Raw genomic sequence first — 16,227 nt, 5'->3', positions numbered from 1 at the left:
CGTTTTTTTTTTTTTTTTTTATGAGCAAAAAACAAAATGAGTTAAAATTTGATTGCTATGCGATCTTTTGCAATGAAAATAAATTTAAATTTTATTAATTATATTTTATTTATTTATTTATTTCTTATTTTGTTTAGGATTTTACTAATCATAACGTTGTCTACTGCACGATGAATATTTATTATTATTGTCTTCATTCTTTTTTTTTTTTGTTTTTCATTTGATTTGTTGCAATTTTTTGAGTCGAATTGCTGATATTTTTAATTTTTTGCTAATATACAAAAATGGACTTTGCTCTGTAGGTGTCTGGAAACATTGATAAGAGCGCTCACCAATTACAGACATTTTACACGTTTGCACAAATAGTCAATTTTCTCTGCGAAAATACCTAATGAACACGTAACGCAGCTTAACGACATTGGTATATAAATAACATTGTAAATACACAAAAATTCAAAAAAAAAAAAAAAAATGTATAAAAAAATTATAATACACGAATTTTTTTTTGTACCCATCACCTAAGGTATAATATGCAGGAAAACCGGTTTTTTATTTTTTACATTCACTACGGCAATGTGTCAGGTGTTTGCAATGGCCAGAGATATTCATAAGGTACCTTGGTACATTATGTATGTATATATATTATGCAAATTCTTGATCATCTTGAATGATGGCATCAATTTAATTAAGACGCTTACGTCCATTGAAGAAAATCCGATTAACGCAAAACATATGAAAACTTTGTTTGGACTACCAAATCTATATGTCTCGTTAGTTACATATATCTTCATATTTGTATCAAAGTGTGAAGAGAGAATTTTCAAATTGTTTTTAAATTTTTCAACAATTAAAACATTAAAAAAAATTTTTTTTTAAGAAAATATAAGATATTTTTGCTCTGAAATAATGCAAAAAGTAGATGGATTGAAGCGAACGAGTTACAAATCAAATTTTTAGAATCTTGAATCCATGAATGATAAGTTAAATAAAAAAAAAATTAAAGGATTATTATTAATTTGTCTTTTAATAATTGATTATTTCAACTATATAGACAAACAAATACTAATCAAACAGTTAAAAAATATACAGCCAGACGATCAAAGATCAGGTGAAGTATCGAATATGATGGTGCTGCACTCAAATAGTTTATTCTTCGTTTCCTTGTAAATTGAAATTTGTTTAGTCACGAAAATTGAGCACAGGCAGAGAGAGAGAGAGGGAGAGAGAAGAAAAAATTCGAAGAATTTTGTCTGCTGTTTACCTTACACTCACAAAGAAATTCCTTAGCGAGATCTCAGACGAAAACCGCTGCCTCGCCGCCGTAAATAAAAAAATATAAATAAATAAAAAAAAATAAAAAAAAAAAAAAAAAGAAGGAAAAAGCCCCTAAAGGAGACAGAAAGGCAGAGAATGCGAAAAAGAGATAAAGAAATAGAGAGTAAAAAATGAAAAAAAAATTAATAAATAAATCGCTAGCACGCACGCAGAGAATTAAATGATTTCATGTACTTACACTCGTACTTACAAGAAATTAAAAATTTTTCAGTGCAGACAGAAAATAATCAAACAATATTGTTTTATTACTATGTATTTAACACAAAAAAAAAAAAAAAAAAAAAAACCTCATTTATACATGCATACAAACACACACATATATGCGCTCGCGCACGCTTGCACACATACACTACAGATCTACGTTAAATCTTAAATATAAAAAAAGTATATACACGTACGCATATATGCACACGTACAGAGTTTTGACCAAAAACACTGTGACAGACAATGTTGGCCTACATTCGTGCATATGCCAAATATTTGTCTAAACCATGCTTGAGTTTTATCAATATAAAAGCACGTAAGTAACGCAAGCAAATACATCCGCATAATGACTACATTAGCCATTAAAATGTTGCGGTGCGGCGTTTAGTTACTCCGCTGTTTTATTCTGGCATATGGTAAATCGAAATATATGCATGTGTACGTAGTACGTAGTACTACTGTATTATTATTATTATTATTATTTTTATTTTAGACTAATGAAATGAATTCTTAGACTAAAAAAAGTACTACTGTAATATAAAATACTTGTATGAAATAAAATGAAACATTTAACAAACGATACAATACGTTACGATACAACTTTGGCTAACTGAACACCCAAAATATGTCATATATATATATATATATATAATATTTAAGTGTATGTGTGTGTTCATGTGTATGTGTGGTATATATATATATATATATCTATCTATCTATCTACCTTATTGTGCACAAAGATAAGCAGTCATATCTTACGTCTGCTGTTAAGAGTTGCCCCAAATTTTTATGACTTTTTTTACTTTTGTTTTTATTTTGTTGCTCTATTTCTCTCTGTATATATATATATATATCTTTTAGTGATCTATATGCGTATTGCTTGCTATGAAAAATTGTGTAGGAAGTTGGTTTGATGATAATGATGGTGATGGTGTTATATACGGGTATTTCTTGTGTTATATCCTTTTCTACATAGAATATCTTTGCGTGCGTATATATGTATGTATGTATTGTATATTATGTAAAGATATGTTTCTGATTGAAAACTTAACCTGGTTTTTTGCATTTTTTTTTTCTGCTATGATGTTTAGCTAAAAATTTTAATCACTAACACACATATTTTATGGGAATATGCGTTCATTTGCATGCATATCTATTAAAACCCTCTTAGGTTCGTTGTTGTTGTTGTTGTTGTGGTCGTTCTTCTTGTTGAATTTTTCTACTTTCTCTCTCTCTCTCTCTCCTCTCTCTCTCTTTCGTTCTCTCTCTCTTTTTAATTAAAAATCCTTGAATTTTTAAAATGTAGGTCAGTAGTTTGTTCTCAAGTACCACCACATATATGTATAGTGACGAGCAAAAGTTTTCGTTCCCCAAAAATATGAGCAAAAATCTCATATTTGCGAATTAATCAAAACAATAAGTCATATATTTTTAAAATTTTTTTTGGTTTCATAAACTAATCTGTATAAAGTAAGTAATAAAGTGAATGTAGAGGAGATGTTACCGATTAGTTACGATCTAAATTACATATGTACATACGTCGTAATATCGTATAGTTTTGACCACAACGAGTTTAGTGAGATCATTTTGCAAAGCAATTGAAAATCTATTTCAAGCGGGTATCTATTAAAAATCATATAGAGTATTGCGTTAAGGCTCTGTCTGTTTAAATTAATCAATTAACGCAAAACTATTATCCTAAGTGAGGGCAATAACGAGGTAATAAAAATAAAAATACAAAAATCTCTGCCGAATGGGCATCATTTACTTGCAATAAAAAAAAGGAAAAAAAAAATATATATATATATATATAAAAGTTCTCTCAAATAGTTTGTAGGATATCATGCAAACGTAGGACAACTATTGACGAATCCATAGAATTTTTCGATGGTACCATCATTCAAACGAGATATGTCAAAATTTCATAACTTTTCGATCAAGTTAGAGCTGTTTTAGCGACGTCACTTAAGGACGTTACAATAGAAAAATCTCAATATCGTGCGCAGCGTCACACTAAAGCCACTGTATCTTATAAAGTAAAATAAATACATATACAGTATTTATCGTATATGGTAAACATTTTCAATTATATTCATTATACATACATATATGGACTAAGCCTGTTTTGATTTTACTAATTTTCAAACTTAATCTGACAAGAACGACTGGAAAAGGATGGAATCTTTTTTTGAAGGTCAAAATCATTGCTCCAACGAACGGGCAAACAATGAATGTAACTAAATCAACCAAGTTATTTATGGTCAAAAAAAAAAAAAATAAATAAATAAATAAAATATTTTACTTACTTTCTTCAAGGCGTTACAATAAGTAATACAGTACTGTAGAGGTATAATTGATATTAAAGGGACTACAGTGCGAAATTGCTAAAATATTATTAGAATACTTGCGGTGCCTAAAGATCATTAGAGCACTTTAGCAAGTTATTGATTGATATAATATATCCTTCGCTAACAATAAGAATAAGTTGGAAATTAATGTCCTTTCGTCATTACTAGGTTCATTTTCCAGGACCCACTAGTCAAACACGGACCCTTTTGCGAAAATACACCATATATTCTTATATGGTCGATATAAAATAGTAATTAACTTTTAGAGATCATGGGCAAATCTGCAAAGACGACGACTTTTATCATGCAGTGTAGATAAGATTGCTTTTACATATATTATTATAGAATATTATTCAAGCATACGCACCTAGGTATACGAGGACATTTACACACACATATATATATATATATATATATATATATATATATATATATATATATACGGTCGTGTGCGTGTGTGTGCACGTGTGTTTATAAATATGATTTTTATACTTAGATCTCAAGTTGCAAAAAGCGTGTATGAATGTTTCCCTTCTTATGAGAGATAGTGTTACTTACGTCTTTAGTTTCCTCCCTACGGGTTTATTATACTTTTGTTTTTTTTTTCCTTTTTGATATTTGTTTCGACTCTTTTTCAAGTTGTGGCACGCACGGATCAATGTTTGATTATCAAAGTCAGAGATATTTTAATCTGTCTGCCTGCCCGTCTTTCTGTCTTCGCTAAACATGAATTGTGTTTCACCTTTCATTTCCGTTCTTTTCATTGTTTTGTCGCGAGTCCATGTTCAAGTTTATACAGTGGCATTTTTCAAGAGGTTGTCCAGATAAATTCGAATTCAATTGGTAACATTATTTATTAAATCTCTTAACATTGCTCTGTTAAGGAATTCGAATCAGGATATGTCTGTATTCGGAATATTACTCCTTTCAAATTAGGACACGTAAGAAATGTTTGCAAACATTTCGTGAACCTATATGAAAATACCTTTTGAATGAGTTAAAGAAATTCAAACTTTTCATTCCAAAACAATTTCTAATTTCTTTTGTTCAAATTCTCTGGCGCCATAAAGACTAGAAAAGCTCTCCCATATCCACCCATTGCATGTGAAACTATATGAAAATGCCTTGTGTCCGCAAAAATATTTGACGTTTCCTAACTTGGATGGAAGTAAGCTTCCAAATCCGCCCATATGTTTATCCTACACACTAACAGAGTACAGGCTAACAGAGCCCTGTTAAGGCAGTGGGTAAATCAATTTTTGCTAATTAAATTGGAATTTACTTTCACACCCTTGCCTTTTTTTGACAACTTCCAAAATGAAATATAAACTTAAGCCATCAAATCGAAAGAAGGTATGCGCAAAAGTTATATTATCTGATCTGAAATGGATCGAGTCGGTTATTGAAAAAATTATAGTTTAGGATTTGAAAATAAAAAAGATGTACAACCGAAGAAGAATTTGAAGAAGAAAAATTACAAGAATTACATGTTGACGATCTATCTGGGAGTTTTGTAGTAAACTATGTTCGACTGTGAGAAAAATTTTTATGCTTATTCGCTATGCTGTAGATAAAAAATAAATCCCGGAAAATTAAGTTTTGTTACTCTATGCCGCCGACTGAGTGAGGCTATTTTCAGATACCATAGCATCGGCCTCCGGCATATACGGCATATGTTTATAAGTAACGAGCAAAAAAAAAATCGAAAAGCAAATGTGCTTCAACTGGACGTTGTACTAAAGGCGTGCGCTTTTGTTGACTTGCCTCTTTCTAATACCAAAGTGCATGCAAGAACTTCCAAAGTTTTCGCTAAACTTATAACCAGAATTGGAAAGTAACCGGCAATATGGGATCTCTGAAACTTCCTTCAGGATGACGCCAACGTTTTGACCAATTGAATATATGTTCACTTTTCAAAGGTGCGCAGAAATGCAAACCAATAAACCCTGAAAGGGAGGTTAAGAGTCTTTTAAACATATAAAAACTAGACAATACTTTAAAAAAGAGTTTAATAGAAAAGCCGTCGAATGTCGTTTTGACACCTACGAAATTCTGCTTGGAAAGATCAATGGAAAAAGGTTTTTCGCATTGAACTAAGATTGATAATAAAAGCTTTTCATTCTTATTCGTTTCTATTCCGTATTATTAATTTATGGTCCATATATATGATATATATATCACGTCAGATACTTTAACATAAGCCAGATGTGAGGAAAGAATCTTTATAAAATTACTCGTTAGAGACAATGCTGGTGGAAAAAGTTTCAGTACAAGAAATATACCGACTTTTGAAACGAAGCGTAATAGAGGAGGGACCTGAAAAACTGAACTGATGTGACCCCTAATTCTGAAAAGTTTAATTTTATTTACTCACTGTAAGATATCCCAAAATTTGATTTTGTTATCATAAAAGGATCCCCTGGAAAGGAGCCCCAAAAATGGCCATGTACACTCCATATATGCTAGAGAAAATGTATATGCCAAATCGCTGGATAAATCTCCATCATAAAATTTTGAATATTCGATTCTGTCATCATGGGATGGGGTCGAAAAAATGCTCAACAAAAATATATATTTCGAATATTTTAAAAATTGCAATCTTATTTTTCATACAAATTTTTATCAAAATAGGACTTTATATAAAGAGTGTTTATAGAAATGGTCCAATTCAATTCGCTTTCAGGAAGTTGCAACGTACTTCGTCGAAATATCAAGAGAAAACGAAACTATGCGCAAACCTCAGACAATCGGGCAGGTAAGCTCAAGTGCCAGAAGGTGTTAAGTCCTTTTAGGCGTTCTATACACCTGTGCCGTACGTGATGTAAGATGAAACGGTATTGAAAAAATGCTTGTCCTTGAAAAGGACAGTATGCGAAATAAGCACTTTGGTTGTGATCTTAAGACCTTCTTGTACATTAGAAAAAGGTCAATCGACCGTTTTTTAATTTTTTTTTTATTATTGTCGTTCTAAGCCCGGAAATAAACGCTTAGCCTGATTAAGTGGAATCGAATAGGGACAAGTGTAAATACTTGCAATATAGGAATCCTTGCGAACATTAACGACAAATCTTGAAGAACGAACACCAGCCATAGAAAACAAAGTTAGTCGAAGTAACGAGAGATTTTTTAAAAACAAAAAAACATATGAACAAGTATGGAAATTATATGCTGTCGTGGCCAGATCTTTTACACCTATTTAACCGTTATACTAAAACAAGTAAGAAAGTTATATTCGGCGGGGCCCGAACTTCGCATACCCCTTACTATGTTTTTCACATTCTACTCTCCAAGTTCTTTTGTTTGATACCCATATCGCTGGTAGTATCAAGAAAAAAATTAAACGTGGTGTCTACCATATTCATTTTAATATGAACCCATTTTTAGCAGATGGCACATCTCCATTTAGGGAGTGTCCAAAATAGTTTTCAAACATTCGGTCTTGTTTGATTTATGATAAATACGCATAAAACCTCAAAAAAGCGAAAAACAAAATTTAATCGTTTGTGACTTTGTATCGGCATGGATTACGTTTTCGATTTTTCCACGTAAAGAGTAGAGTGCTTCGTAAAGTGTATGTGGAAAATTTCAGCACTTCAACTTTTACAATTACCGAGTAACGAGCAAATATCCAAAAATTTTTGCTAAAAAAAAAATCGAGTTGCGTTTAGTTTACGCTTCACCGCGCGCTTCTGTTCCGACCGATTTGCCCAATTTTCAGCACCAACCTGCGTGCAGAAACTTCCAATGTTTCTACCAAATTTAAAGTCGATATTTTCATTTTTGAGACCAGGAGATTGCCAACAACGCCCACCAACAGACGGACGGACATGCCTAAATCAACTCAGAATCTTACGCTCTGAAGCTTCCTTTCGAATGTTACGTATACTATTGAAAAAAACAAAATGAATATACCCTCACCTTAAATTGGTGGATATAACAAGTAAGGAAATTATACTCTGTCTTGATCAAGTCTTTTAGACCCATCAAAATTGTACTAAAAAAAACAAAAGGCATAAAAAAACTACATTTTCAACTTTGTAAATTAAAAGGTTTTGTCGCATAGCCGAGTGGGTGGGCGTTGTAGATGTCTATTCGGAAAAGTTTAAGACACTTCCAAATTATTTCACAAATTTGTAGGCGATATTTTTATTTTCACTAGCGAGAGAATTATTACCACAGCTGGGCAGACGGGCATGTTTACATGCATTTCAAATTTGAAAGCGGGCTAGAATTTCTTCTCCTTGTAAAGGTATTGAAGAAATAAATAAATTTTGATACAATAAAATATTGGGTAGGCGCAGTTAGTGTTTACCATTTTGATACAGATGCTGTAGCCTCGCCCATAGAATTTTTGCACATTTATCCGCTATAATTTATGAGTAATGAACTAAAAACTAATTTTTCATTCCTTTCCTTTTTTTAGTACAGTCAGTGGCCATGTGCTTCAACCGACTTGGCCCATTGGCAATACCCTACCTGTGTGCAGGAAATAAAACAATTTTTTTTCCTTTTGAAAAATAGAGGCGTCTCCACTTTACCCAATACTGTAGGCGTGTCTTTCGACCAATTTGATTTTAAGTATGTGTAGAACAAGCATTACACAGACGGGCAGACGAACCCGCTTAAATCTATTGAGAATTTGATGCTAATCAAAAATGTATATACTATGTGGTGTCTCCGATGCTTCCTTCCGGGCGTTGCAAACATTTTAACAAAATCATCGCTCCAAAAAAAAAGTAATACCGCATTAAAAAAATCAAGTAAATTGTCAAAATAGTTTGATTCGATTCTCAATCCGTTATGAATGTGTGTTTGCCTCAAACACTCTCCTATAAAATGATTGCAAAAGAATGGTTATGAGTTTCAAGATTACGTATAGAATCAACAATATATATATATAGGACTTTATTGCCCACTTCTTGGAAATGAAATTCTGTTATTGTTCAATAATGATTAGAAAAATATTATCATTTTAAATATATTTGTTATTACATTAGTGCAATTAGCACTTTGTGAGGAAAATTCGGCATTTTCAACAAAGTATCGGAGGTTTCAGATTTATTTAAAAAAAAAGAAAGAAAAATTAAATAAATAAATAAATAATAATATAATAATACTAATACTAATAATAATAATAATTGATGAACATTAATAGTAAAATTTTAGTATTTTTGTAATAATTCTTTTTATTCTAATGGCTAAATTTCATTAAAATATATACATATATTGTGTGTATATGTGCAAGCATACAACTTGTCTTCTTGTTTTGCTTTTGCATTCAAAGTTCATTGAACTTTGAAATGATTTGCATGGTCGTAAAATGAAATTGTTGGCAGTAAGAAAAAAAAAAAAAAAAAACAAAAAAAATAAGAGGAGCTTTACGACTCTTAACAAACCTCATTTACTCCCCAACTAAAACACGACGAAGTGAGACAAATAATAGTAGGACAGACAAAGACAGTGTAAAAAGGTTGTAAAAAGACTGGAAGAAGAGGATGGAAAAGAACAAACTATGCAAAAAAAATTGCACCAAAGGCTAAAGAAAAAAACAAAAAAATAAAAAACAATTAAAAGAAAATTAAACAAAAAAAAAAAAAAAAAAAAAAACTTTTCCTATTATGCCATAGATACTCAAGTGCAGAATATGTTAAGGTAACTTTAATCGTATGGCAAAATATCTATGTCCATGCATGTGCATACGTTGTTGTTAGCATGTATGCCATTCCCGGCATTTAAACACGCATGTATGTAAATCCAACAAACCTAATGGTAGATAAGTGTATTACTAGAAAATTTTGTTTTATACTGACAGGAGTCTAAATAAGAGAGAAAGAAACAGAGAGAAACATGAATATAAATTCCTAAACATTCCTAGATTCCTAGATTTGTTTTAGTTCGCGGTGTGCATCAAAAAATTTTACTCTCAAAAAGACATTGTTACTTTCGAAATAGCAAAAAAACGGATTCCATAGGAACACATAGCAGAGTAAATTTTAGTTTCAAAAAGCCCGAAACGTCTTTCATAATAATGTACAGCAAAGTAAATTTACTCTCAGCAAAGTCAAATTTAAGAGAAAAGCAGCTGATAGTTAAATGGTGTCATAAACTAGTGGAATTTGTGTGAACTGGGCGGTCAACTTGTGGAATTTGTGGAAACTGGGCGGCGAACTTGTGAAATTTGTGGGAACTGGTCGGCGAACTTGTGGAATTTGTGGGAACTGGGCGGCGAACTTATGCAATTTAAGCAGCGGCATCAGTCCCAAATTGGCTGCATCTGAGAGTAATTCAAAGAGCCCGTCCGAAATGTTTGGTTGTCGCAACGCTGTTAACAATTGCCAACCAGGTTTTATTATGTTCGTTTAATACCATTAGGTTGGCACAAGTCGAGAACTGTCTAACACACGTGTTGTTAGGTTCGTTAAAAAACTGTAAATTTCACACACATATATGCTGTATCATTGCTTTTTATCATTATATGTACAGCAATAAATATATTATATATGCTTCCATCATTATTGACAACTGCAGAAACGATTATTTATTGATAGTTATCCCTTTGCCTGTATTAAGGCAAAATGTTATTCGACGAAATAACTTTAATTTCACATTTTGATTTTAATATGATTCCATGAATGAAAAAATGGAAAACAAAATTTGAATCAATATTTATTATACATTTAAGCAATATTTATGATATATCGATATTATTATTTGTATCAAAATATCGTTGCAAGATTGGCTTTGACGCAGTATGCATTGAATTGAATTAGCTCTACTTGCTTCTATCAAAATAAGGGGACATTATTCTCTCCTTTGGTTCTTGTCGCTCTTCCTATTAAAATGCCCTTAATTTTCATTATGGGAATATTTACATGTGCTTGAATTTCGCTTTTTGTTTGTTAAATATAATAAGCAGGAGGAAGGCTTAAATCTACTTATATGTATTTCAGTTCTATTTTCTTAATAAATTTAGCTCAAAGTTTAAATTTGCATTGAATTGAGTTTTGAAATAATCTAATCAACTAACCTATGTTAAAATAATGACAGTCTTCAATAAATTTTGGGAATTATGTCCTATCGTCCTATTATCTATTGTCACATATGTAAGGTATGAAGTAACTTTTTTCTCACTCCCTTATACTAAATATTGCGTATTTCAAGTTAGATTGTTTTTAACTGAATAAAAATAAATCGTTTACTAGAAACGCGCGGTTATTGACCTACGACAAGTTAGAAGATATTTCAAATCACATTTTTAAATTATTTAGCAGATTATCACACAGGCGGGAAAAGAAACTAAGAACCATATCTTTACTCGTCCTTTCTTCTTCATTTGCGGGTAACTTTTAAACCGATTTGAGGAAAATTTTATTTATAATAATAAAATGAATATATGTATGTGTACTTCATATTACATTATAACGATTTCACAAAACGATCTGTTATCCAACGTCTCACAACAGCTTTGACAGCTTTTCAAAAACGACAGGAAGAGAGAGGAACATAGTTGGTTTAAGATCAACTTTATAAGTGCTATATATAAGAGTAAAGTAAGTCAGAGTAATGTAAGAACTGAGAAAAAAGCAACGTAGATTTACACATATTTACACTTGTCGCATCTATAAAGACGAATGTTAGCACAATATATAGCTTGTTACATACTAATGGCGTTTGATATCCAAAATTCAATCTATGCATATTAAAATCAAAATTTCATGGAAGACGTATCGAGACGTTGAGGCCTTTGAAAGTGTTTCAGGCGAAATATAAAGACTGACCTGGAATTAGCCTTGCGCCTCGTTTTTAAGAAAACCCATACTCTAACCAAGTCATCATCTCTTTCTCCTCGCGACACTCTCATCACTTTCTCTCCCTCTCTTTCACTTTCTCTCTTGCTCACAATTCCATACTCTTTTAAGTGAGAATGTAAATGTATTTACTATCGACATCCACTGTATATAGTAACAATTTACGTTGAATGTTGAAAAATAGAGAAAAACATGATAAATTGCAGTTTTATGTTAATTAGAACGTAAAGCTGATAAAGCTTACAGCGCCAAACAGGCAAAATACTTGAATAATGTAAAAAAAAAACTGAAAAATAGCTGAAAAAAAAATAAAACAGTAAGCTATTTTCGGTTCAGGCCGAATTTCTTAGCACTCATCACTCGTGATATGATAAATATTTCGTTTTTCATATCATTCGACAATGATTTGTATAAATTTATTTTTTTCAAAAATCCAAGGAATCCAAATAAACTCTTAAGCTTTAAAACTTTTGCAGATAATATTTTGCGCATTTAACTAATCTGAACGGGACACCGATATAGCTTATCGCACTTGTACTAAGTATCCAACAAGAAATTTTTATACGATTCGATTTTTCACTTATATTCAATCTACTCAGAGAGTAAGCAATCAAATATGATTCGCCCGTAAAATGGGGTGTAGAGATTAAACGACAAATTTAAACGACAACCACAATTAATTAAAATTAAGGCAATTATAAAATTAGTTCAAAATTACTTCTTTCTCGTTTCGTTTAAAGTTCGCTTTAATAAGATGCAAATTTTTATTTTAGGCCTTCTGGACTCGCAGCACTCTGGGATAATTGCTTTGATATTTTATTGAAATATTTATCAAATTCATTTAATACTTTCCGAATGAAAAAAGATCCGTTTGTTTGGATTTTTTGCACTTCGATCACGTCTGCGATATAAGTACGAAGTAAAATGATGATACAGCCATCTTGCTTGCTTTACTTACTAAAGTCGAATGGGGTAAAAGCTCAGCTTAATAGTTTTCGATAAAGGAAATCCAAATCGATGCAGATAACTGATTGATGATTAGCAAAAATGCTTGTTACATTCAGATAATCTAATGAGGCAGACTTACAGGCCGCCTTGCAAACGCATGTACATATGCGCATATCAGTGTTTTAAAGGATAGCTAACTATGTTAACTCTCTCTCCCACTAAGGCTACAACAACATCTGTAACACCTATCCATCTAGGCCGATAAAGACAGAGTCCATCATCCGTTCTAAGGCGTTGTCCAACGGTTAGTTGGTTAGATTTGAAATCATTTTCCCAACCACGTCCTCAGTAAAGGCAAACCGTGGTAGGCTTTCGTTCGCGAGTCCATGTCATGGTCCTGGCGATTATAGGCATGCATTATAAATCTTATATTTACATATTGTCGAATTTTTAACATATCACACACATAAATCGCAAATAATATGAAGTGATTGAAAGGGATAGAGAAAATTCAAAAATTTTATATGAACAAATTTATAGAAAATCTTGCCCGATTAAGGACATATGCATTGCAAGCAGAACAATAGAGAATAGTTTTTGGCGATGCAAAGTGTCATGGCCTGGTGAGTTAATTGATTAATACAAATGAAAACTTTATCCATTCGATAATGGCTTTGGAATTTGTTTATTGCCTGCCTATTAATTACGAAATGACTTTGTTGCTTAATTTGTGTAAATGTTCTTCCGAATATTATAAATTAAAAACAAAAGATAAAGACTTGTAGGTCTTTCATTGCCCTCGAAAACAAAATGCAATAAGTTTTGCGAGTGAAATCAAAAATTTGAAGCTAAAATTTCGGAATCAGTGCCAAAATAAATAAAACATACTTTTTACTGATTTCCTTCAAAAGCAATTCAACAGTTCCCATAAAGTATATATGCGATTTCTCTAATCGAAATGTATATGAATTTGTGTTATCTTACAATGATAGCATTAAAATTTGAATATTAGGCTACCAGCGTATGGTCTAGCAAATAAGGAGCGTGACTATCATTTCGGCATAAACAGTGCTTTCACTTCCCAGTTGAACACCGTAGAAAATGCTAGACATTTGGTAGGCAAATCGTAGACATTGTAATCTCTTATAATAGGCCTTAATGGGTTCGAGGTGTCAGCAGCTTGAATAGATAAATAAATAAATAGAATGCCTTTCTTCACTCCTTTCTCCCTTACCATCGTCGTCTGTATATACGTACAGGGGACGTGTCCTGGATTGTGAGTGGATCGTGAAAAGATATCTAAAGTTGAGACATCTTATCCCCCGAAAAAGACTTATGGGCCTTTTTCTTTACAGACATATTCTGTACGTCTTTTGCTACTTCTTCAAGTAAAAATTTTGCTTTCTGACACTGGATTCATTCATGCAGCTGAGGTTAGTTTTTATTATTATTGTTGTTATTATATATTTAACAAGAGAATAAATTCTAAGACCAAACTCTTAAAGCATTAGCATGTAAAGCTTTTCGCTTTATTAAAAACTATACCGCCCTTGACATTTAAATCCACGACCATTGAGTTGCTAGTCGAGACTCTTGCCTACTCGCCGGATAAGATTTATTTTAAAGTCAATAGTTTTTCTTGAAGAAACATTTTGAAACTGTCTTCCTCTCTCTCTCGCTATCTTTTGAAAGTTATCCCCATTCGTTACGGCACTGCATTAACTGATCGAGGAGTTCGATGATAGTGTAAAGATCGAAATGTAATGAATAAGATAATTTTTTTCCTTTCTTGTTGTATTTCTTGTAGTTTTCTGTTGCAGCTCAGATGCGGCCAGTAGTAAGGTTTGGGAGCAAGGCACGTTGTTTTCCCTAATCTGTCTTATTTCTAATAAAACAGTTGCGATACTTCATCTTTGCTTCGCTTGTGCTTTTCTTTTGTGGACTTTCAAAAATCTTCAATTTTCTCTCTTTTAATTCTCACCTATTAATAAATAGATCACTTATTTATGTTTATTCTGTTAGTTTCACTTATGTTTGAAATCCCATAAGATTTAACACTAATACAATATAAGCTTAAATATACGATTTTTATCTACAAATTCTTTAATCTCCATATAAAAACATCGATATGTAGAAGCGTTATCTCTATTTATCAATCGAAGATACTAATCCATGATTAGATTAAGTTTCTTTGCAGATCAGCACATATACATGCACATTCTGATTGGTAAATGTTACCTATCATTTACCTATCGAAGACTCACTACAGCTACAGCCACGCACATCTGTCGTGTATAGTAAAATATGATCCTAGCACAAAGAGATTTGAATCGGGATATGCCGAGTTGGTAGTCGCTAGATGTTCACCACTTCCATATGCTGACAGTATTACAACGTAATGTAGATTATATTACGATTTTTTCATTTTTCAAATCCATTTTATCACTGCCACATTTCCTACTGTCCTTGGTGCAAGATAAGAATCTATTTACAACAAAGAGAAAAGAGTGCATCAAACTCGATCACATATGAGAAACAGATCGAATAGATCTAATACACAAATATTTCACGTCAAATAACTTTAAAAAGAAAAACTGAATTATTTAATTCAAGACTATTGTCTAAGGTATATAAGTAGAAGCCTTTAAGTCCGTTAGCGTTTCCATTCGATCGCATTTCTGATTAAAATTAAATCTTGACACACAGTATGTTTCGTCGTTTCTTTTCTTTTATGCAGGACTCGAATATGCAAAAATCGGTTATATGTCTAAACTGTCATTAGCTGTGTTTGAATTGTATTGTGTGAGTTTTCATCGATTCTAATAGGTGGACTTTAAAGGTTTATTCCTAATAAGTTTATCGTTTAGCTTTGTTGTTTGCGTCTTTGTTAAGTTAATCAATCTAGTTGCAATAATGACCCATTATAAACAGTTACGATTGCTTTTAACCAATTTATTGCATTTGCATTCTTCTTATTCTTCTGCAAGATTGGGTGAATAGAGACAGAGACAGAGACAGAGTTATATACCTTTTTGGCGTTTCGCGATGCCTATTTGAGAATGTTGCAACCAAATATATAATATGCGTCCACGATGGATATCATTGTTTTTTTTTTCCTATTTTGAGATAAGACTATTAGACTTTGGCTGTAATATTGATGGTATGTTGTGCGGAAATTTCAGCGCCTTTGGCTTTGGTTTTAAAGCTAGATATTATTCAATAGTGATTGTTGCTTGGTTATCCTGATCGAAACTTTTATTTTTTTGTGGTAATATTTTCCAATTAAATATGATACAGGTACTTGAAAGATTTTGACAATGTTTCTTAGCAATTAAAGTAAACACTTACGTTTTATAATTTAAAGGATATTTAAAAAGTGTTCTTTTTTAATCCGTTTCTATTTTAAAAAAATTTGTTGTTTATGGTTGCGATATCGTTGTTTTTGTTGTAGTTTCCAAAATTTTTATAAATTTTTTTCTTTTGTTTTTTTTTTTTTGTTTTAAAATGGAAAAAGGCTTAGGAGGGATTGATTCGATTTTTACGATATTTGGACTAAAAGTTTATTTAATTATTCAAAAAAAAAT

General features: G+C 31.7%; 1 protein-coding gene across 2 annotated transcripts in view; it reads right to left on the bottom strand.

Annotated features, from left to right (window-relative positions):
• LOC119632375 (putative uncharacterized protein DDB_G0289263) overlaps window positions 1-16,227 on the bottom strand; it is a 60,752-nt gene that overhangs the window by 43,208 nt on the left and 1,317 nt on the right. The window lies entirely within an intron of this gene.

The sequence above is a fragment of the Glossina fuscipes genome, unplaced genomic scaffold (genome assembly GCF_014805625.2).
Source record: "Glossina fuscipes isolate IAEA_lab_2018 unplaced genomic scaffold, Yale_Gfus_2 1, whole genome shotgun sequence".
NCBI lineage: Eukaryota > Metazoa > Arthropoda > Insecta > Diptera > Glossinidae > Glossina > Glossina fuscipes.
Note: the sequence above shows the minus strand (reverse complement) of the source record. Positions and strands in the feature narration are given on the sequence as shown.